The sequence below is a fragment of the Phalangium opilio genome, unplaced genomic scaffold (genome assembly GCF_054372755.1).
Source record: "Phalangium opilio isolate 3A_F unplaced genomic scaffold, DU_Popi_V2 ptg000095l_1, whole genome shotgun sequence".
Classification (NCBI taxonomy): domain Eukaryota; kingdom Metazoa; phylum Arthropoda; class Arachnida; order Opiliones; family Phalangiidae; genus Phalangium; species Phalangium opilio.
This window is the reverse complement of record NW_028324200.1, coordinates 1,342,118-1,363,579: the sequence shown is the minus strand read 5'-3', so window position 1 is coordinate 1,363,579 and position 21,462 is coordinate 1,342,118. Positions and strand designations below refer to the sequence as shown.

Here is a 21,462-nt window from a genome sequence, read left to right as displayed (position 1 = left end):
CGTGTCTGTGTGTCTGTCTGTGTGTCTGTCAGACCCCACGTGACCGCGTTCGCAGTTTGCGTATTGGAGCAAACAAATACCCGATTTCCGGAACGCGTTCGCGGTTCACGGAAATTTGGCCATTCATCTACCAACACAAGTCTTTACTAACTGGCTTCTAAGGACCACAATCTGCTAGTCTTTGTCCATCCCACATGGACACTAGTCTGTACTTGCTAGCTTCTAAGCACCACCATCTTCTGTTCTTCGTCAATTTCACCTTGACACCAGCTTCTATGCACCACCATCTTCTGTTCTTCGTCAATTCCACATTGACACCAGGTTCTATGCACCACCATCTTCTGTTCTTCGTCAATTCCACATTGACACCAGCTTCATTGCACCAACATCTTCAGGTCTTTTGTCCATTCCACATGGACGCCAGTCAGTACATTCTGGCTTCTTTTCCTCCGTCATCGTTTGGTTCCAAGATATACGCGGCGATCGGCTAGGGTTACGAGAAACGTCTAGCCTCCCAATGGCAGGGCTTCCACCAAAGGTTCACGCGAATGCGTTTTTATCTATTTTTATAATGGAAACGAAACGTATATATACCCCAAAATTTGAAAAAAGCGGGCAAGAGGGGTACCCTTCACTTTAAACGTCAATATTAGCAAAGTTTCGAAAGATAATAGGAACAACTTTATTTTAAACGATTTAACTATTTTAAAGTTATTTACTGGCGATTAAAATAATTAAAAATAATTATATTTATTTAAATATTAAAGATAAACCCAAGTACCGAAGTCGTTAAATCATTGCCTCCTATATCTATCAAGGCCCGTGCATTGCGTTATATTTCGTACATTGTCTCTTATATCTTTTTAGGCCCGTGCATTGCGTTATATTTCCTACATTGCCTCCTGTATCTATCTAGGCCCGTTCATTGCGATATATTTTTGAGAACAACAACCAAAATGGGAAGCTCCTCTCAGAACCATAATAATTTGTTTTCTCTGTTATATGAAATGAAAATATGGATAATATTTTCGGCAATTCGATTTGAATGGCTCTTTCTGATGTATCATTCTCTCAGCACTGTTCATAATGGACAGGAACTTAGAGATTCGAGACACTTGGAATTACGATAGTGTTTCATATCCTCTGTAATGAGGGCTTAACGACTTGGAGTGACTGGAAAGATAGATACACATCCTATTTTTTAGTTGTACCATGCGTACCACAATGTTGCCAGGCGTTTATTAAATTCTTCGTCGTGAAATTTACTTTCCAATAAACAGAAATTCAGTGAAACATCCATGCATTTGATGGCGCTTCAATATGCACTACAAAAAGAACAAAACAAAAACAAAACTCTTCGAAAAAAGCTCAAGGTCGCTCACCAAACACGACGGCGAAAGAATTTAAAACTTTCTTGCCTCAATGAAGTGAGGAAGCAAAATCTTCTTTTAGAAGAAAATGCGGTGGATATTCAAGAGCGCTTTGCACCAACTGCGAAAGAAATGTTTAAACTTTTACGACATTCAGGAGTGAAAAATCCAACAAAACAAAAACACCCTCAGTTAATTCGAAGCTTTGCCTTGACGGTCCACTTTCATTCGCCCAAAGCGTATGAATATTTGAGGGAAACGCTTTGCTTGCCCCACCCAAACACTTTACGTGAATGGGTAAATAAAATTGATGGCCAACCTGGTTTCACTGTTGAAAGCTTTGCATACAACAAAAATGAGGTGCTAAAATCAAAACACCTGCTATTAATAGCGTTATCTATGGATGAAATGTCCATCAAAAAACATACAGAATGGACAGGGAAAGAGTTATCCGGTTACGTAAACTTGGGGTTAGGCCACAATGACCAAGATTCTGACGAGATTGCAACATCGGCCCTAGTTTTCATGGCTGTAGCAATAATTGGCCATTGGAAAGTGCCAGTCCGCGATTTCCTGCGGTTTACGGAACCCCTAGCTCTATGCTAAAAACTCTCGTAACTGAGTGTCTTTTCAATGTACACATAACAGGTGCCAAATGTAATGCTCTTGTGGGTGATGGACCAAAAAGCAATATCACGATGGCTCAGTTACTTGGGGTTACCATCACAAAAGACGCCGTACAGAGCAGTTTCCCAAACCCAGGTACAATTGATATGGTCCTATTTTCTTTAGTTTTCGCTTCGGACATAAACTTTGCCCAACTATGTTATTTGTCCCCTTCCAGTGGATCCCAGTGAAAGAGTACACTTTCTTCTCGATGCATGCCACATGCGTAAACTGTTGAGAAATTTATGGGAGCATTATGGTGTTTTAATTGACCAACGCACGGCCGAAGTACACAAAACTAACACTTTCTAAATGGTTTTTCATTTTTGCTAATAATCTGCATAATTACTTAGCGAATTGACTGGGGTACGTAGCCACCCTACATGCCTACCAAGTATACTAGGGTTTAACCTTGGCAAACAAGCTTTGTAAAGCAGCGCAAACCAGAAGTAGCTCCGTAGCAAAGGGAATTGAGTTTCTGAAGGAGGGAGGGGATCCAGTATACCAAGGCAGTGCCCCAACATCAAGATTTATATCATCCATTGATAGGTACTACTTACACTTCATTGTCCAGTCTTGAAAACTTTGAGATGCAACTTCACTTTGTCTTGTATAGATTGTTTGATGTTTTAAATTCAAGAAACCCAATGGCTAAAGGTTTTAAGGCAGCAATCCGACCTTCCAACCTAGATATTACAAAAAGGGATCTATTAAAGACGAAGGAACTGTTGTTAAATTTGACAGATATAGAAGGCAACTTAATTCTAGAAAGTCCAAGAAAAACAGCCATTTTGGGATTCACACTCGTCATTCACAGTGTGTTGGATATTGCGGAGAAATATGTTGCTCCCAATGACGCACCACTGAAGTATAATGTTAAATAAACTAAAGCTCTCATGATCAATGTCAAACTATTTGTTAATTTTAAAAGTACCTTTTGACGTACAAACTGTCACAAGACCATCTAGAGTTGTATTTTAATACAATCCGTCAGAGAGGAGGCTGGAACAACAATCCAAGCTGTCGGCAATTCACCGCAGCGTATAAAAACACACTAGTGACAAAAATTGAAACGTCAAGAAGTGGAAATGTCATTGCTTTAGACAATACTCACGTCCCAAATCTATGCGAGGTCTTGGTTCCAATCACAGAAACCAACATAGCTGAAGCTCAGCAAGACTCTTTTGATTTAGATGACATTGACAACTTTATTATCTTTCTTAATGATGAAACGTCATCATCATCTAACAATTTCAGAGAAAATATCATTTATTATATGAGTGGTTATGTGGTAAAAAAACTTCAAAAAGAACTAAAATGCCAGAAATGCGTAGCCGCTTTGCTCGAAACTGAAAGACATTCTAACTTTTCAAATGAAACCTATGAGAAACACCCAAACCAACTTTTCCTACATTTGAAAGACAACGGAGGACTTCGCCATCCGTCCGACAGTGTAGTAAAGATTTGCGGTTTAACCGAGAAGGCTTTAAGATATTGTGGGCCGATAAACACCTCTGCCAAGAACATAGATTTGAGGATTGAGTGTTTGGTTTTAAGGCAGCTTCTCAATGCTGATGTATTTCCATCTTTGTCTGAACATATGTTCGATGATGAACTAGGTTCGCAGCATCATGTGAATTCTTTGTTAAAACGGATCGTCAAAAGAAGATTCGTTTACACAAAATCAGCATGGATATAAACAATGAACTCAAAAAAGACGCAGTGAGAAAAAAGCTTACCAAATTAATTCTCTTTCAAGGGCAATAAGTTAAAAAAATTCACGCCTTTCAAAAGAAAATAAATAACTCCTATTTTTATCTATGGAGAAAAATTATTAAAATCATTTGCTTACCGTTAATTTTCGACTTGACCACAAATAATTGCACATTCCTAAACTTTATTTATATCGTCATTATATTTTATTCGAAATAATTATTACTTAATTTTAGTTTATTTAGCGTTTCTTCCTTACTCTTCAGAAAACACGTGACGCCACTGATAAGCGGCTTCTATTCGCGATATGAATTGTGACTCTATGTATCTCTATGATGTAAACTTCAAGCACAAGACTTAAGTCGTGCAACCATGTTAGGGGAAATGCCTGTTGCATTCCCGAATGCTATAGTTACACATTTTCAAATAAAAATATAAGTTTTCATCGGTTTCCCAAAGAAGAACCCGTTAAAAACTGGATTTTTGGCATGGCGCGACCGATTTTTTAACCGACTGTGGCGCGAGGCGAGCAGCTTGCCTCGTGAAGCGCGTGGACGGGTGCGCTATGCCAAAAATTTTCTATCAAAGTTTCCCCTCTTCTCTCGTGCCGGGGGGGGGGAACCACGAAGAGAGAAATTTATTGAAAGGTCTATAACGTACAGAACTAAGGGGTCTTTTTACGCGGGATCGGTTTCCGGTATCTAGAGTTCAAAATAAATATTTCCCGCTAACTTACGATCTTGCCTCCGTCGCCATTCTGTTATGTACTGATAAACGTGAATAAATAGGCTACTGATAAACGTGAATAAATAGGCGTATGTGCAATAATTATAGTTTATTAAATAACAAGTAAAAGATATACTAAAATAATTATTAGCGCGAGTTTACTAGAGCCGCGTTTACACGAGACACTTTGGAACCGTTTTCAACTGTTTTGGAAAGGCCTAACACTTTTTAAAAAATAATATTTGGGCTGTTCTTTAATAACTGGGGCAACTAGAAAATTATGAAGCCAATATACTAACGTAGATAATAGTATGGACTGTGTTCAGATCTATGCAACATTGTACTAACAATAGTATTTGGACATAACGTTAACAAAGTTAATTTTGTCTGTTTTTCATCGAGTAAAATGAAAATGTGGGGAATATTTTTTGATAATTCGAGGCAAAGTGTAGTTCTGTAGCTAGTAAAGACAATTTTAACTCAATATTACCATAATTTTGGTTAATTATTGCATTTCAAAAAGAATTTGATCATAACTTGGCTAGACCAAAATGGATAAGCGAAATCATCTCCACGGCACCGAGCTCAGTATCCTAAGATTGGTGCAGGTAAATCCTGCTGCCTCGAAATCGAGGCTTTAATGGTCTGGAGTGGACCGAAAGTTAATTACACACTTAGATTATGCCTACATTTAAGATTAATGGAATAGTCAGATTTCATTACATGGCCTCTTTTACAGGGTTGTTAGGGTCATACAAATTTTGAACACATTAAAGAAAGTGAAAAAACACGTCATGTCCACATCGTAAAGCTTCACGGCGCCACAAATACTCGCATAGGTGCATGTCCAAGTCCTTGGTTTGAACACCTCCTCGACAAATACTTCTTTTCAATATAAAGTAATAGTCAATAAAGTAGTACTATCGCGGCAATTATCCGGACATAATTCGATGCGGAACCTCCCTCCACGGCGTTCGCTTCCAGTCTATCATCCCATCCATTGTCCGTCAATTTTACGGCCTCGATGGTACTTCATTTTGCCAATTTTGGTTTCGTCTATCTCTACCACCTAACCCACACCCCCCATTTGGTATTCCTCCACCATAATTTTATCTATTGTCCTAATAGTTAGTTGCCACCTTTTCCAAAATATTCTCCTTATAGTTAGCTGCCACCTTTCCAAAATATTCTCCTATTAATATGTTGCCACCTTTTCCAAAATATTCTCCTAATAGTTAGCCGCCACCTTTTCCAAAATATTCTCCTATTAATTAGTTGCCACCTTTTCCAAAATATTCTCCTAATAGTTAGCTGCCACCTTTCCAAAATATTCTCCTATTAATTAGTTGCCACCTTTTCCAAAATATTCTCCTAATAGTTAGCTGCCACCTTTTCCTAAACATTCTCCTATTAATTAGTTGCCACCTTTTCCAAAATATTCTCCTAATAGTTAGCTGCCACCTTTTCCTAAACATTCTCCTACTAATTAGCTGCTACCTTTTCCAAAATTTTCTCCTAATAGTTAGCTGCCACCTTTTCCAAAACAATGGTTCCAATAATTCGTTGCCACCTTTTCCAAAATATTCTGCTATTAATTAGCTGCCACCTTTTCCAAAACCATGGTTCCAATAATTCGTTGCGACCTTTTCCAAAATATTCTCCTATTAATTAGTTGCCACCTTTTCCAAAATATGCTCCTAATAGTTAGCTGCCACCTTTCCAAAATATTCTCCTATTAATTAGTTGCCACCTTTTCCAAAATATACAATGGTTCCAATAATTCGTTGCCACCTTTTCCAAAATATTCTGCTATTAATTAGCTGCCACCTTTTCCAAAATATTCTGCTATTAATTAGCTGCCACCTTTTCCAAAACCATGGTTCCAATAATTCGTTGCGACCTTTTCCAAAATATTCTCCTATTAATTAGTTGCCACCTTTTCCAAAATTTTCTCCAAATAGTTAGCTGTCACCTTTTCCAAAACAATGGTTCCAATAATTCGTTGCCACCTTTTCCAAAATATTCTGCTATTAATTAGCTGCCACCTTTTCCAAAAACCATGGTTCCAATAATTCGTTGCCACCTTTTCCAAAATATTCTGCTATTAATTAGCTGCCACCTTTTCTAAAATATTTTCCTATTAATTAGCTGCCAACTTTTCCAAAATATTCTCCTATTAATTAGCTGCTACCTTTTCCAAAATATTCTCCTATTAATTAGCTGCTACCTTTTCCAAAACATTCTTAAATGTGTTAAAAATGTGTATGATCTTAATAACCCTGAAATAAAAGAGGCCATGTAATGAAATCTGACTATTCCATTAATCTAAATGTAGGCATAATTTAAGTGTGTAATTTACTTTCGGTCCACTCCAGACCGAGAAAGCCTCGATTTCGAGGCAGCAGGATTTACCTGCTCCAAGCTTAGGATACTGAGCTCGGTGCCGTGGAGATGATTTGCCTTAGTATATCCATTTTGGTCTAGCTAAGTTAGGATCAAAACACATTTTGAAATGCAAAAATTAACCACAATTATCGTAATATTGAGTTAAAATTGTCTTTACTGGCTACAGAACTACATTCTGCCTCGAATTATCAAAGAATATTTCCCACATTTTCATTTTATTCGATGAAAAACAGAGAAAATTAACTTTGTCCAAATACTATTGTTAGTACAATGTTGCATAGATCTGAACACAGTCCATACTTTTATCTACGTAACCATTTTAGCTGCATAATTTTCTAGTTGCCCCAGTTACTAAAGAAACCCCAATATTAGCATTTTCTCGTGAAAATTATGTCGTTTTATCAGCTAAATATTATTTTTTGTACATTTCAAAACGGTTTAAAACGGTTTCAAAGAGTCTCGTGTAAACGCGGCTTAGTTGAGTAGAGTCAATAGTTCATAGTCCGAAGTTGTGGAGCCGCGTGCCCGGTACTGGAATGCCTTATCTAATCAAGGGGTCCTGTTTTTATACCTTTCTAAGGATGGTGTGTTATGTTTACTTTTCTAGTGATGCCATCTAGGTCATTAATTCTAGGAGGACGCGACAAAGCGTAAGCGGCGAAAGAGTAAAGGTATGTCCGCACTTGGCGTAAATTCTCGCTCGCCACGCTACGTACGCTACGCTCGCCACGCACGCCGAGAAAAACCACTGTCCGCACTTGGCGTAAATTCTCGCTCGCCACGCTACGTACGCTACGCTCGCCACGCACGCCGAGAAAAACCACTGTCCGCACTTGGCAAATTTTCGCGCCAACCGCGCTGGTCGAAGGAGGCGTAGAGAGAAAAAATGTTCGCAGAGCTGAACTTTTTACGTCGGTCTCGCCGGTGTTGGTGGCGTACATTCAATTAGCGAGCGTCTCTGGCTCACGTTTCCTGCCTTCGAAACAGTCGAAAAACGATACAGACCACCCTCCAATATGGCGGCTTGAAAGCCGCGATATTTAAATTTAAAAGGAACGTTTCATGTCCCAAAAGATGGCGCTACATCTTCAATTGTCTACGTCACGTATTTCAACCCCCTTCCCCAAATGAAAGCTCTCTATAGTTGTTATTCCTGAATGATGTGTTATTATAAATTAACAAAGCTTATAATCATTAAGCCTTGGTTCTTTTCCTTTCCCATTGGAAAAGATGAGTAAGGGAATGAATATGGGCTTTTTATATCTCACTTTGAAAGACCTTTATTCCTGCCTAACTGTACGAATAACAATAATAAAACTTAGCTCCATGTTTAAAATAGTAACAAAATTATAACAGCGCTATTTAAAACCACAAAACCTACAGTTAAACTTAAGGAATATCATTTACAAGTCAAGTATTACGTTTACCCAGCTTCGCCAGCCTTAAGTTCTTAATGGAAAATGGGGGAACACTATATTACCCCAAAACCCATAACTAACATATTCCCGAATTACCTCAAAATCTAAAATTGGAGAATTCATCCTATACGTCGTCTGCTAAAATATTCTAAATGACTTCGAGCTTCGGCTTCGGCTTCGGCTTTTCGGGGTAAAATAGTGTCAGAGGGGATAATAGAACCTTTACAGTTCTATGGCGATAACTGACTCACGGGCAGGGCCGGAAATAAGAAACATTTCTTATGGGACAAGTGTCCAGTGACCCCCTGTTTGAATGGAAAATTGATAGGATTTTGTCTGCTGAATTATGCAAAAATTGAGTCGCTTCTCCATGGCCAAGATATCAAAACTTCGGAAACTTTATTGGTCAAACTGTCCAGTGACCCCCCTAAATTAAAAAAAAATTATGGCACATATTGAAATTATATTGGACAATGTCCAGTGTCCTGCGATTATTTCCTGCCCTGCTCCCGGGTCGTTATGGGGAAATTATTCGTGTGTAGTCGGATACGTTATCTTCCCTGGCGTTTTCATATTAATTTATTGTCAAAGAATCAAAGAACTGAGAATTGTATAGAAACTATCATTTTTTTGAAACATGCATCGAAAACCGCCAAAATATGTCAGAAGCAATTAAAACCATAATCCAAAAGGCACGAGAGACGAGAAGTGTAATGATTTCTAGGTAATGTGTCTTATCCCTTCTATAAAACCCCTGCTTTGGCAAGCACGCTGACAAATCGCCATTTTCCGATTCTCGCCTCTCTCTCTCTAGTCTCTACGTTACTCAGCAATAAGTTCTTCGTTTTCACTTCTTCGAGGACCGCGGGGCAGGGTGGTACTCGATAGTCACCGTGCCGCTTAACATGGGTTGAAATTAGGTTATATTGTAATAAAGTGACGTTAAGTTGATTAAATTCAATTGAAGTAAAAGTATATGAAGTTCCGAGAGAAGTGCGGACTTCTCTGAGGAGCCTTAATGCGCTCTCGGAACGTAAAAACGGCTTTCTTAGTTAGAACACAGAAACCTTTGTCTCTCGAAGTTGCCGATGAAAGATTAAATATCTCAAAATTATGTGTAAAAACATTGACTACTGTAGAACGAATAGGAGGCTGTGAAACAAGGAAAGTTTTTTCGTAAGGATTTATGGCATTAATGCTTAATATTTTTTAAATATTTCAATATCGTGGTATGGAAGGTTTGGCTTTGTAAGCCACGTCAGACGAACTTCTCCCTTCCAATTTGATTGAAAAACATAAATTGCGATTTGAAATCTTTGTTTCAAGGCAATGTTCTTATGAGTAGACATGTTTCAGATGTAAGGATTAGAATAGTTTTTAATATTGCAAATAAAGAGGTATTTAATCTAGTTTAGATATACCTTGAATTGAAAATAATAGAAATACCTTTGACTCGAAATCGGTTTTGAAAAAAGGAAATTTATGGGATTTGAAGCAAGTGTTCCTCATCTGGGAATATCTGGGCTTTAAGACTTATTTTTAGGTTGCAAATACCTGGGATTGAAACCTTGAGTTTGGGAAATGGGAATATCTGTGTTTTTAAAACCTAGTGTTTGGGGATTGAGAATATCTGCGTTTTTGAAACCTAGTGTTTGGGGACTGAGAATATCTGGGTTTTTAAAGCCTAGTGTTTGGGAACTGAGAATATCTGGGTTTATGAAACCTAGTGTTTGGGGACTGAGAATATCTGGGTTTTTGAAACCTTGTGTTTGGGGACTGAGAATATCTGGGTTTTTAAAGCCTAGTGTTTGGGGACTGAGAATATCTGGGTTTTTGAAACCTAGTGTTTGGGGACTGAGAATATCTGGGTTTTTGAAACCTAGTGTTTGGGGACTGAGAATATCTGGGTTTTTGAATCCTAGTCTTTGGGGATTGAGAATATCTGGGTTTTTGAATCCTAGTCTTTGGGGATTGAGAATATCTGGGTTTTTGAAACCTAGTGTTTGGGGACTGAGAATATCGGGGTTTTTGAAACCTAGTGTTTGGGGACTGAGAATATCTGGGTTTTTGAAACCTTGTGTTTGGGGACTGAGAATATCTGGGTTTTTAAAGCCTAGTGTTTGGGGACTGAGAATATCTGGGTTTTTGAAACCTAGTGTTTGGGGACTGAGAATATCTGGGTTTATGAAACCTAGTGTTTGGGGACTGAGAATATCTGGGTTTTTGAATCCTAGTGTTTGGGGATTGAGAATATCTGGGTTTTTGAAACCTAGTGTTTGGGGATTGAGAATATCTGGGTTTTTGAATCCTAGTGTTTGGCGATTGAGAATATCTGGGTTTTTGAAACCTAGTGTTTGGGGACTGAGAATATCGGGGTTTTTGAAACCTAGTGTTTGGGGACTGAGAATATCTGGGTTTTTGAATCCTAGTGTTTGGGGATTGAGAATATCTGGGTTTTTGAAACCTAGTGTTTGGGGACTGAGAATATCTGGGTTTTTGAAACCTAGTTTTTGTGGACTGAGAATATCTGGGTTTTTAAAGCCTAGTGTTTGGAAACTGAGAATATCTGGGTTTATGAAACCTAGTGTTTGGGGACTGAGAATATCTGGGATTTTGAAACCTAGTGTTTGGGGACTGAGAATATCTGGGTTTTTGAAACCTAGTGTTTGCGGATTGAGAATATCTGGGTTTTTGAAACCTAGTGTTTGCGGATTGAGAATATCTGGGTTTTTGAAACCTAGTGTTTGGGGACTGAGAATATCTGGGTTTTTGAATCCTAGTCTTTGGGGATTGAGAATATCTGGGTTTTTGAAACCTAGTGTTTGGGGACTGAGAATATCTGGGTTTTTGAAACCTAGTGTTTGGGGACTGAGAATATCTGGGTTTTTGAAACCTTGTGTTTGGGGACTGAGAATATCTGGGTTTTTAAAGCCTAGTGTTTGGGGACTGAGAATATCTGGGTTTTTGAAACCTAGTGTTTGGGGACTGAGAATATCTGGGTTTATGAAACCTAGTGTTTGGGGACTGAGAATATCTGGGTTTTTGAATCCTAGTGTTTGGGGATTGAGAATATCTGGGTTTTTGAAACCTAGTGTTTGGGGATTGAGAATATCTGGGTTTATGAAACCTAGTGTTTGGGGACTGAGAATATCTGGGTTTTTGAAACCTAGTGTTTGGGGATTGAGAATATCTGGGTTTTTGAAACCTAGTGTTGGGGATTGAGAATATCTGGGTTTTTGAAACCTAGTGTTTGGGGATTGAGAATATCTGGCTTTTTGAAACCTACTGTTTGGGGATTGAGAATATCTGGCTTTTTAAAGCCTAATGTTTGGCGACTGAGAATATCTGGGTTTTTGAAACCTAGTGTTTGGGGACTGAGAATATCTGGGTTTTTGAAACCTAGTTTTTGGGGACTGAGAATATCTGGGTTTTTAAAGCCTAGTGTTTGGAAACTGAGAATATCTGGGTTTATGAAACCTAGTGTTTGGGGACTGAGAATATCTGGGTTTTTGAAACCTAGTGTTTGGGGACTGAGAATATCTGGGTTTTTAAAGCCTAGTGTTTGGGAACTGAGAATATCTGGGTTTTTAAAGCCTAGTGTTTGGGAACTGAGAATATCTGGGTTTTTAAAGCCTAGTGTTTGGGAACTGAGAATATCTGGGTTTATGAAACCTAGTGTTTGGGGACTGAGAATATCTGGGTTTTTAAGGCCTAGTGTTAGGGAACTGAGAATATCTGGGTTTTTAAAGCCTAGTGTTTGGGAACTGAGAATATCTGGGTTTTTAAAGCCTAGTGTTTGGGGATTGAGAATATCTGGGTTTATGAAACCTAGTGTTTGGGGACTGAGAATATCTGGGTTTTTGAAACCTAGTGTTTGGGGACTGAGAATATCTGGGTTTATGAAACCTAGTGTTTGGGGATTGAGAATATCTGGGTTTTTGAAACCTAGTGTTTGGGGATTGAGAATATCTGGGTTTTTGAAACCTAGTGTTTGGGGACTGAGAATATCTGGGTTTTTGAAACCTAGTGTTTGGGGATTGAGAATATCTGGGTTTTTGAAACCTAGTGTTTGGGGACTGAGAATATCTGGGTTTTTGAAACCTAGTGTTTGGGGACTGAGAATATCTGGGTTTTTAAAGCCTAGTGTTTGGGAACTGAGAATATCTGGGTTTTTAAAGCCTAGTGTTTGGGAGCTGAGAATATCTGGGTTTTTAAAGCCTAGTGTTTGGGAACTGAGAATATCTGGGTTTATGAAACCTAGTGTTTGGGGACTGAGAATATCTGGGTTTTTAAAGCCTAGTGTTAGGTAACTGAGAATATCTGGGTTTTTAAAGCCTAGTGTTTGGGAACTGAGAATATCTGGGTTTTTAAAGCCTAGTGTTTGGGGATTGAGAATATCTGGGTTTATGAAACCTAGTGTTTGGGGACTGAGAATATCTGGGTTTTTGAAACCTAGTGTTTGGGGACTGAGAATATCTGGGTTTATGAAACCTAGTGTTTGGGGATTGAGAATATCTGGGTTTTTGAAACCTAGTGTTTGGGGATTGAGAATATCTGGGTTTTTGAAACCTAGTGTTTGGGGACTGAGAATATCTGGGTTTTTGAAACCTAGTGTTTGGGGACTGAGAATATCTGGGTTTTTAAAGCCTAGTGTTTGGGAACTGAGAATATCTGGGTTTTTAAAGCCTAGTGTTTGGGAGCTGAGAATATCTGGGTTTTTAAAGCCTAGTGTTTGGGAACTGAGAATATCTGGGTTTATGAAACCTAGTGTTTGGGGACTGAGAATATCTGGGTTTTTAAAGCCTAGTGTTAGGGAACTGAGAATATCTGGGTTTTTAAAGCCTAGTGTTTGGGAACTGAGAATATCTGGGTTTTTAAAGCCTAGTGTTTGGGGATTGAGAATATCTGGGTTTATGAAACCTAGTGTTTGGGGACTGAGAATATCTGGGTTTTTGAAACCTAGTGTTTGGGGACTGAGAATATCTGGGTTTATGAAACCTAGTGTTTGGGGATTGAGAATATCTGGGTTTTTGAAACCTAGTGTTTGGGGATTGAGAATATCTGGGTTTTTGAAACCTAGTGTTTGGGGACTGAGAATATCTGGGTTTTTGAAACCTAGTGTTTGGGGATTGAGAATATCTGGGTTTTTGAAACCTAGTGTTTGGGGACTGAGAATATCTGGGTTTTTGAAACCTAGTGTTTGGGGACTGAGAATATCTGGGTTTTTAAAGCCTAGTGTTTGGGAACTGAGAATATCTGGGTTTTTGAAACCTAGTGTTTGGGGACTGAGAATATCTGGGTTTTTGAAACCTAGTGTTTGGGGATTGAGAAAATCTGGGTTTTGGAAACCTAGTGTTTGGGGATTGAGAATATCTGGGTTTTTGAAACCTAGTGTTTGGGGATTGAGAATATCTGGGTTTTTGAAACCTACTGTTTGGGGACTGAGAATATCTGGGTTTTTAAAGCCTAGTGTTTGGGGACTGAGAATATCTGGGTTTATGAAACCTAGTGTTTGGGGACTGAGAATATCTGGGTTTTTGAAACCTAGTGTTTGGGGCTGAGAATATCTGGGTTTTTGAAACCTAGTGTTTGGGGACTGAGAATATCTGGGTTTTTGAAAACTAGTGTTTGGGGACTGAGAATATCTGGGTTTTTGAAACCTAGTGTTTGGGGACTGAGAATATCTGGGTTTTTGAAACCTAGTGTTTGAAGATTGAGAATATCTGGGTTTTGAAACCTAGTGTTCGGGGACTGAGAATATCTGGGTTTTTGAAACCTAGTGTTTGGGGACTGAGAATATCTGGGTTTTTGAAACCTAGTGTTTGGGGACTGAGAATATCTGGGTTTTTGAAACCTAGTGTTTGGGGATTGAGAATATCTGGGTTTTTGAAACCTAGTGTTTGGGGATTGAGAATATCTGGGTTTTTGAAACCTACTGTTTGGGGACTGAGAATATCTGGGTTTTTAAAGCCTAGTGTTTGGGGACTGAGAATATCTGGGTTTATGAAACCTAGTGTTTGGGGACTGAGAATATCTGGGTTTTTGAAACCTAGTGTTTGGGGCTGAGAATATCTGGGTTTTTGAAACCTAGTGTTTGGGGACTGAGAATATCTGGGTTTTTGAAAACTAGTGTTTGGGGACTGAGAATATCTGGGTTTTTGAAACCTAGTGTTTGGGGACTGAGAATATCTGGGTTTTTGAAACCTAGTGTTTGAAGATTGAGAATATCTGGGTTTTGAAACCTAGTGTTCGGGGACTGAGAATATCTGGGTTTTTGAAACCTAGTGTTTGGGGACTGAGAATATCTGGGTTTTTGAAACCTAGTGTTTGGGGACTGAGAATATCTGGGTTTTTGAAACCTAGTGTTTGGGGACTGAGAATATCTGGGTTTTTGAAACCTAGTGTTTGGGGACTGAGAATATCTGGGTTTTTGAAACCTAGTGTTTGGGGTTGGGCGACAAAGATTCTGGATGCGCTGGGCGACAGGAATAGGGGGTATCGAATTTACATTTTTATTTTCTCTGCAAATTGTTAAAATTGGGACAACCATAAAACTATTATATTGAAAATCTATTCGAATATAGAACCAGAGACATGATTCAACAACATCCAAAACAGTGTTCATTTCTATAGCTTGCTGAAACAGACCCAATTATGGCTTTAGGTTTAATTTATGTTAATATTACAATCCAATTTCTGGTTCTCCAACATCAGGATATTTATTAGATGTCTTACATGACGTAAGAACTGTTGAACATTTATCTCATCACGAGCTAGCTGTTCAGTTACTATTGCTAGGCGACTATAAAATTCGGATTGATTTAAGTTTATCTTTACAAAGGTATTTACATTGTTTGTGTTATCCCGACTTACTTGTTATTTAGATGGGACGCGTTATGCCCTGTTCGAATGGACCTCCTCTCTTCTGATATTTCAATGTCTCAACGCTCTCTGTCTTCAATTGATCCCAAATTTTTGGTTTTATATACACAACGTTAGCTTAAGAATCGAAATTGAAATGTTTTTAACGTATTTACTTGTAAACAACCATATGCGTGGAAAGACTCCACATCGTTGTTTGTTCGCCTTGTGGACGGAAATTACAAAAGGTGTCACAGTATCTATTCAATAATCTTGAACGTATGACCCAATGTATTGATACTATTTAGTATTACTAAATTCAATTAAAAAAATTAAACTTTTGTCAAAAAATGGCTATAAAGCTCGACCGAAAACGTTCTGTAAATTTTTAGCGCATGGTCACGAAAGGGTCTACCAATGCCATCTCATATTACGTCCATTCCCTCTTGAATTTGGACAGCTGGCAAAAGAGGCAACACCATCATCATTTGATTAAATCGCGGATGTTGTTCTGTTCCCGTGGCTAGGCCCTCTCTGTCTTATAATGACGGTGAAGTTCAGGGCTCGCGGCGACTCTGCGATAAATTGCCTGAAGAAATTTTCACGGGGTTGGCATTTTTCTATTTTTTTGAAATGGAATTTAAAAACGATAACCTGTGTGTAGTGGAACCAACACCCACGTAGCCTCGCCAAAGGGAAATGGTCATGCTAAGTCCTTTGCATTCCCATTTCAAAGTCAGTCATGATGTCAGTAGACTGAAAATCGAGGTATTCTCGGCATAAGAAATCAAGAACCTCATCATACGCCCCCGCTGTTTTTCTGGTCATGAAAGCGTACACAAAAGGGATTACGTATTTAAAAAATAATAAGAATAAAATCTTGCTATCGCGATCAAAGGGAAAAAAATCGCTGACGTAATGCTTTAGTGGGCCGCCTTCAAAAAAAACTTCGAAAGTTCCATCTAAGAAGATTGACTTCATATCCGCCATAAAATGCTGCATCATATACCCTGATACGAAAAAGTATTCCACACAGGTAGAATGCCCTGCAAAAAAGATTACGATTAAGAATGTTCTTATCATACCTGTATTGTTCCGCTTTGGGATCCTTGTTTAGCGCTTGAACAAGGCCTTCAAAAGTACTGACACTGTTAGGTTCGTTCCTTTCCATGGCGCGGTGCATTGAACGACAACTTGGGAACGATACACCCATCACATTGTGGCTAAATTTGTATTAACGGGGTATATGGTCAGTAAAATACAGTATCGTTAATTATGAATATAATTAATACAAGAACGAAAAATTGCTAGGCTCCAATGTGCTAAGATAGTAAAGCTGGCTGAAGGTGCTAAGGCCTCTTTCTCTATTCCATATACAGGGTGATTCTAAAATGGTGGTATAACCGAACTACTGCGGGTTCTATGAGCGATTTTAAGTCGAAAATGTTCTATGGCATTTTGTCATCCAGGCCACCGTTTAAAAGTTCTGATAAGGATCATTTACGGATGACCCCTTAAAATGAATTAAATTCGAAAACAAAAGCCCAGCGGGTTGAATTCATTTTTTAAGGGGACTCACGTGTTTAGTAATAGCGCTCGCGATTTACTTCCCCGTGAACTCCATAAAGAAGTCCTCCACCAATGTAAGCTTGAAAATGGGTTCAAATGGGAAGATTCATGCCGAATTGAGAAAAACCTAACCCAATGGGGAAATGGATTGCAAATTAATAAAAAAGGACCAAATGGGAAGATTCTTGCCGGATTGAGAAAAACCTTACCAAAGGTTTAATGTTTTATTTCCACTCTCTTCTGAGAATCGCAAAATGAAGTGAAGCTTTTCAAGCAAAATTACACGTATTTTTGTTTAAAGCGGATCAAAACTTAATTTTAACAATTTGATCGTCAATGGAGTAAGAAGTTACGGAACACATGGGCTCTACTGCAATGTAACGTATAAATTGTAAAGTCAGAAGCCAAATTAAGAAATCAACTAAATGTCAGTTTTTGACGGTGTAGCGTGTTTTGCCTCATGGAATGAGAGTCTGTTCTCACATTGGATTCTCAAAACTTGATGCATCGCTGGCTTTTGTTTGCTTTCGTGGCCGGATTTAAAATACTAACTGTAAAGTCAGTTGGAATTTGGAAGGGTATTAAAGCTGCAAAACGCGCAAGAGTTTAAATTGTAGTGGTTTTCTGACATCTTTGGCGGTAATTTGGAAAGTTTATGAAGAGTGGACGTAATAACCCGCCAATTCTTTTCTGTGGTGAATCCAAGAGTTAAAGTAGCATCGCAACGACCTTGACGACAAGTGGCCATTATCAGTTTAGTTTTTGATTAAGCGCTGTAATTAGTGGAGGGCCATACCAGCGCCCTCGAATCGCTTTTTACTCTCTACCATTGGGCGCAATGTAACCGCAGCAATCAGAAGTAATGCAGGAAGCTAGGAATGAACCAAAGCATTTCCCAGGCGAGGGCGAAGTGAAGTGGTCGAGCATACCTCTCGCGGATTCTTATTATAGGAATTGCTGGAAATGTCCCCCTTCATGGTCTACGCATAGCCGTGACCGTCGGACTATGGAAAAGCATGCCCTCCTTGTCTCACCTCTTTGTCTGATGATGTCAAACGCACCAAAGATCCTCGCGGGAAGGGTTTCTTCGTCAGGGACTTCCGTTGCGTAAACTAAATCCTTCACGCGGCCCCAAAGGAAGTAGTCGAGTGGTGTAAGGTCTGGCGATCTGGCAGGCCAAGGCGTGGGTCCCGCTCGGCCAATCCATCTTGGGCCAAACGTCTCGTCTAGATATGCCCGCACTTGACGGCCAATGTGCGGCGGTGCCCCATTGTGCTGAAACCATAGTTGCGCACGATCAGCCAATGGTAGTGTTCGTCCAACACATCTTGAACATCCGTTTGCAAAAACTCCAAATAACGTTCCGCGTTAAGACGAAACGGAAGGATAAATGGACCAATCAGGGTGTCGCCTAGCATACCGGCCCAAATGTTTATACGCCATTTTTCTTGAAAACTTGCGTTGCGAATGAGATGCGGATTTTCGTGAGCCCAATAGTGCAAGTTGTGTAAGTTTAGAATGCCCTTCCTTGTGAACTGTGCCTCATCCGACCAGAGAATACGGCCACGGAAATGGTCGTCCACATCATGATGTTCCAAGAGCCATTGGTAGAACAATTAACGCCTTGGAAAATCGAGGGGTCGCAATTGCTGCACTCTTTGGTAATGGTATGGGTGTTGATTATCATCGTGAATGGTTCGCCAAACGATCGGCTGGGGAATGTTGAGCATCCTACTGACACGTGTAGTGCTGAGAGTGGGGTCGTTTGACACCATATCCAAAACATTTTCCTCGACTGCCACTGCTCTTAATGCTGGACGTCCACGATCCACCCCTTGAATCAAAACGCTTCCAGTTGCCCGCAATCTTTCCTGTGTTCTTGATATCACGCGAGAATCTGGGTGACGCCTATTATATGGAAACAATTCCGCGTAACGACGCGATGCGGCTTCGTAGTTTCCTTCACAATAGCCTAAAGCTAGTATCATATCGGTGTATTCACCGGTTGTATAAACTGCTATCAGTCGTTCTAGGCTCAAAAAGCGGTTTACTAAAACTTGGTTTTTAAAAAAGCGGGTTGGTTTCGTTCACTGTCTGCGCTGTTTAAAATCTAATTTTAAATAGGCTTAAGAATTGTTGGGAAGATCCTAGTCACGAGACTTTAGCACAGTAAAAGGCTGCACGTGCCATTACAAAATTTTTATATGTTGGCGCGCGACGGCGAATATCAGTTTGAAATTCCAAGACAACCAAGGCTTAGCTCAAAAACACAAGCAAGGAGCTTTAATACCCTTCCAAATTCCAACTGACTTTACAGTTAGTATTTTAAATCCGACCACGATATTCTATATGATTCTAGTTGGCGGAGGAAGGACACTGAACCAAAAAAATCAATGAAACTGAAATATCAATCAATCATCTACTGAAAGAGGTACCAACCTACTTTTTTAAAAAGAAGGTAAATAAGGATTAGATGGCTTGCTGCTTCAAACAAGATTTTTAATCATGAAGAGAATATTTTGTTAATTTAGGTCAAATTTAGAAATTAGGTAATCGAGTTGATATGAATAAAGAACTTTTTGCCCATGTCTATTTTAAACTTTAATCACAGATTTCGCTTACCATTTCACAAGCATAATAAACACTACTGAAGGATGCAAATCTATCTGTGATAGGTAACGGTGACCAATGTAGCAATTTTCCCAATTAATCGGCTTGAACTTCATTTGCACATTTCTAGTCTTTAATTTGAAATGTTGCGAGAAATTTGAATTGAATATAAGTAGATATCTCTTTCAGTAGATAATTTTTGATGTTGATATTAAAGATTTATTGAGTTAAAAAAATTGGTATTGGTATTTCAATTAAGCTTTGATATCAACATCGGTTAATTTAAGATATGGGCTTATGATGGTAGTCTGTTTATAAGATTAAATCGTTACTTTAAGTGTCACTAGACAGTATCTACCTACAAAATCGAAAGTTAACTTTATAACCATCTCCTCATCACAGGATATCCGAGGGTCAATTTCTTATATCATTGACATTTGATAATCTGACGAAGGCTCACTATAGCTCAGACTGCTCAGTCAACTTTTGGCAAGGCCTAATACCGTTTTGCTTGACTGTCGCCGTCAAATTCCTTTTAAAGCATAGATCATATAGTATCAACCCTTTATTTTCATTTCGCAACACACGTTGGATTCGTAAACCTCGACGCGCACCACGATTAGAAGCATTAAAATGTAAAAACAAAACACTGACCGCATACATTTTTAATAAATTTCTCACCACAACGGTTTTCGGGGCTGAAGCGACCGAAAACAGCCGGTGATAAAGAAAAACCCTCCGGCCCGTTAAAGGGGGTAGTTTCGAGGGAACGAAATTCAAATGCATGGCGCGTCCCTTCAACAAAAAACATTGAATTCGTAAATGCGGACTTTTACGCAATTATAATATTGAAATTTTATACAATTAAGTAATATCAGAAGGGGATAATAGAGGAAGGACGACACTCTGTAGCCTCTTAATACTTTAGTTATGTAACGTCATTCTTCCCAGGCTCACCCTTTCCGTTTGCTTTCACGCTCTTCAAACTTCAGACGGGCATCGCACCGTAAGATGAATTTTTTAACTGTTTGGAACTAAATCCCCAGAAATCCCTAACGTCGTCCCCTAACGTGGGACAAAAATCCACAAGCGCGTCTTGCCAAATATTTATACGCTAATAGAGTAATGATGATGGAACTATTTATCATATATGTGATTCGGTTTAGTAACCTTGCTCCAAATGTTCCGATGTTGAGAAGAATGACGTTACACTTACCCCACTTTGTGGTACACTTCTCTCGAAGAGAAGTATTATATACTTCTGGTAATATTTAAGAAAACAAAGCATTCATTTTAAGTCTAAACCTTAAAAATACGACGCTACGAGATGGACAAGTATCGGGCCTTAAAACGAGGGGCAAAAAAATATTTTTTATTAAATGCCAAAAATCGACGGTGCGAAGTTTAGAAATAGATTATAGGTGGAAAATTATGAAATTAGGCTTATATTAAAGCTTGAAACCTAATTTATATTATATTTAAAATCCAGCCATGTGCAAATCCTCAAAAAATATGAAACTGACAACGAAAAAGGACCCTTTCTCAATTTTTTCCCCTTAAAGAAAAATGGCGGCCACAAACGGGGTGAAAATGGGGAAAAGAGCTATCCAAATGACAATTTGGCCGAAGATTGTTTTAGAGAATCGAAAACGAAAAGTAAAATTCTTTGGAAAACGTGCCAATTTTCGTTACATCACGGGAGGACAGATGAAAGACAGAGTTAAAATATTAAATAAAAAATAAGGCGTTAAAAAAAGGAATAATGTATTGGAATTGAAGGTAAAGAAGAGCTTTAAAAAGGACGCAATTTTTATGTTGTAGAGGCAAGTCTTGATTTTGAAGAAATAATCAGAAAAAATCCATTTGAGAGCAAATCGGTTTTCCAAAAGTTATTGATGAGCGAACAATTGAAAATACTCCAAACCAAAAAATCCAGGCCAAGAAAATGGCATCCAGCAATAATACAGTGGTGTATTTCGATAAAAGCTAGGTCTCCTTGTGCATACGAAGCCGTGCGTCAAGTAATTGCATTGCCTTCCCAGCGAACTCTTTATAATTACTCTGTGGACCTAACTACAAAAAGTGGATTTAACGATGCCAGTCTCTTGGAAATGAGAGGAAAA

General features: G+C 38.8%; 2 long non-coding RNA genes across 4 annotated transcripts; both read right to left on the bottom strand.

The window, feature by feature from the left end:
• Positions 1-2,127: 2,127 nt before the first annotated feature.
• LOC149635053 (uncharacterized) lies at positions 2,128-4,458 on the bottom strand. 3 transcript variants are annotated; one of them, XR_016372397.1, is made up of 5 exons: positions 3,776-4,458; positions 3,151-3,676; positions 2,971-3,056; positions 2,597-2,899; positions 2,128-2,267 (listed from the first exon to the last, which is right to left on the bottom strand). It is a non-coding gene; the product is annotated as an uncharacterized LOC149635053 (long non-coding RNA). The 3 variants fall into 3 exon arrangements; XR_016372396.1 differs by lacking the exon at positions 2,128-2,267 and having other exon boundaries at positions 2,404-2,899; positions 3,776-3,820; positions 3,889-4,458; XR_016372395.1 differs by lacking the exon at positions 2,128-2,267 and having other exon boundaries at positions 2,404-2,899.
• Positions 4,459-14,859: 10,401 nt separating this feature from the next.
• Positions 14,860-15,690, bottom strand: LOC149635052 (uncharacterized). The gene is made up of 3 exons (XR_016372394.1): positions 15,337-15,690; positions 15,173-15,254; positions 14,860-15,101 (listed from the first exon to the last, which is right to left on the bottom strand). It is a non-coding gene; the product is annotated as an uncharacterized LOC149635052 (long non-coding RNA).
• Positions 15,691-21,462: the final 5,772 nt, after the last annotated feature.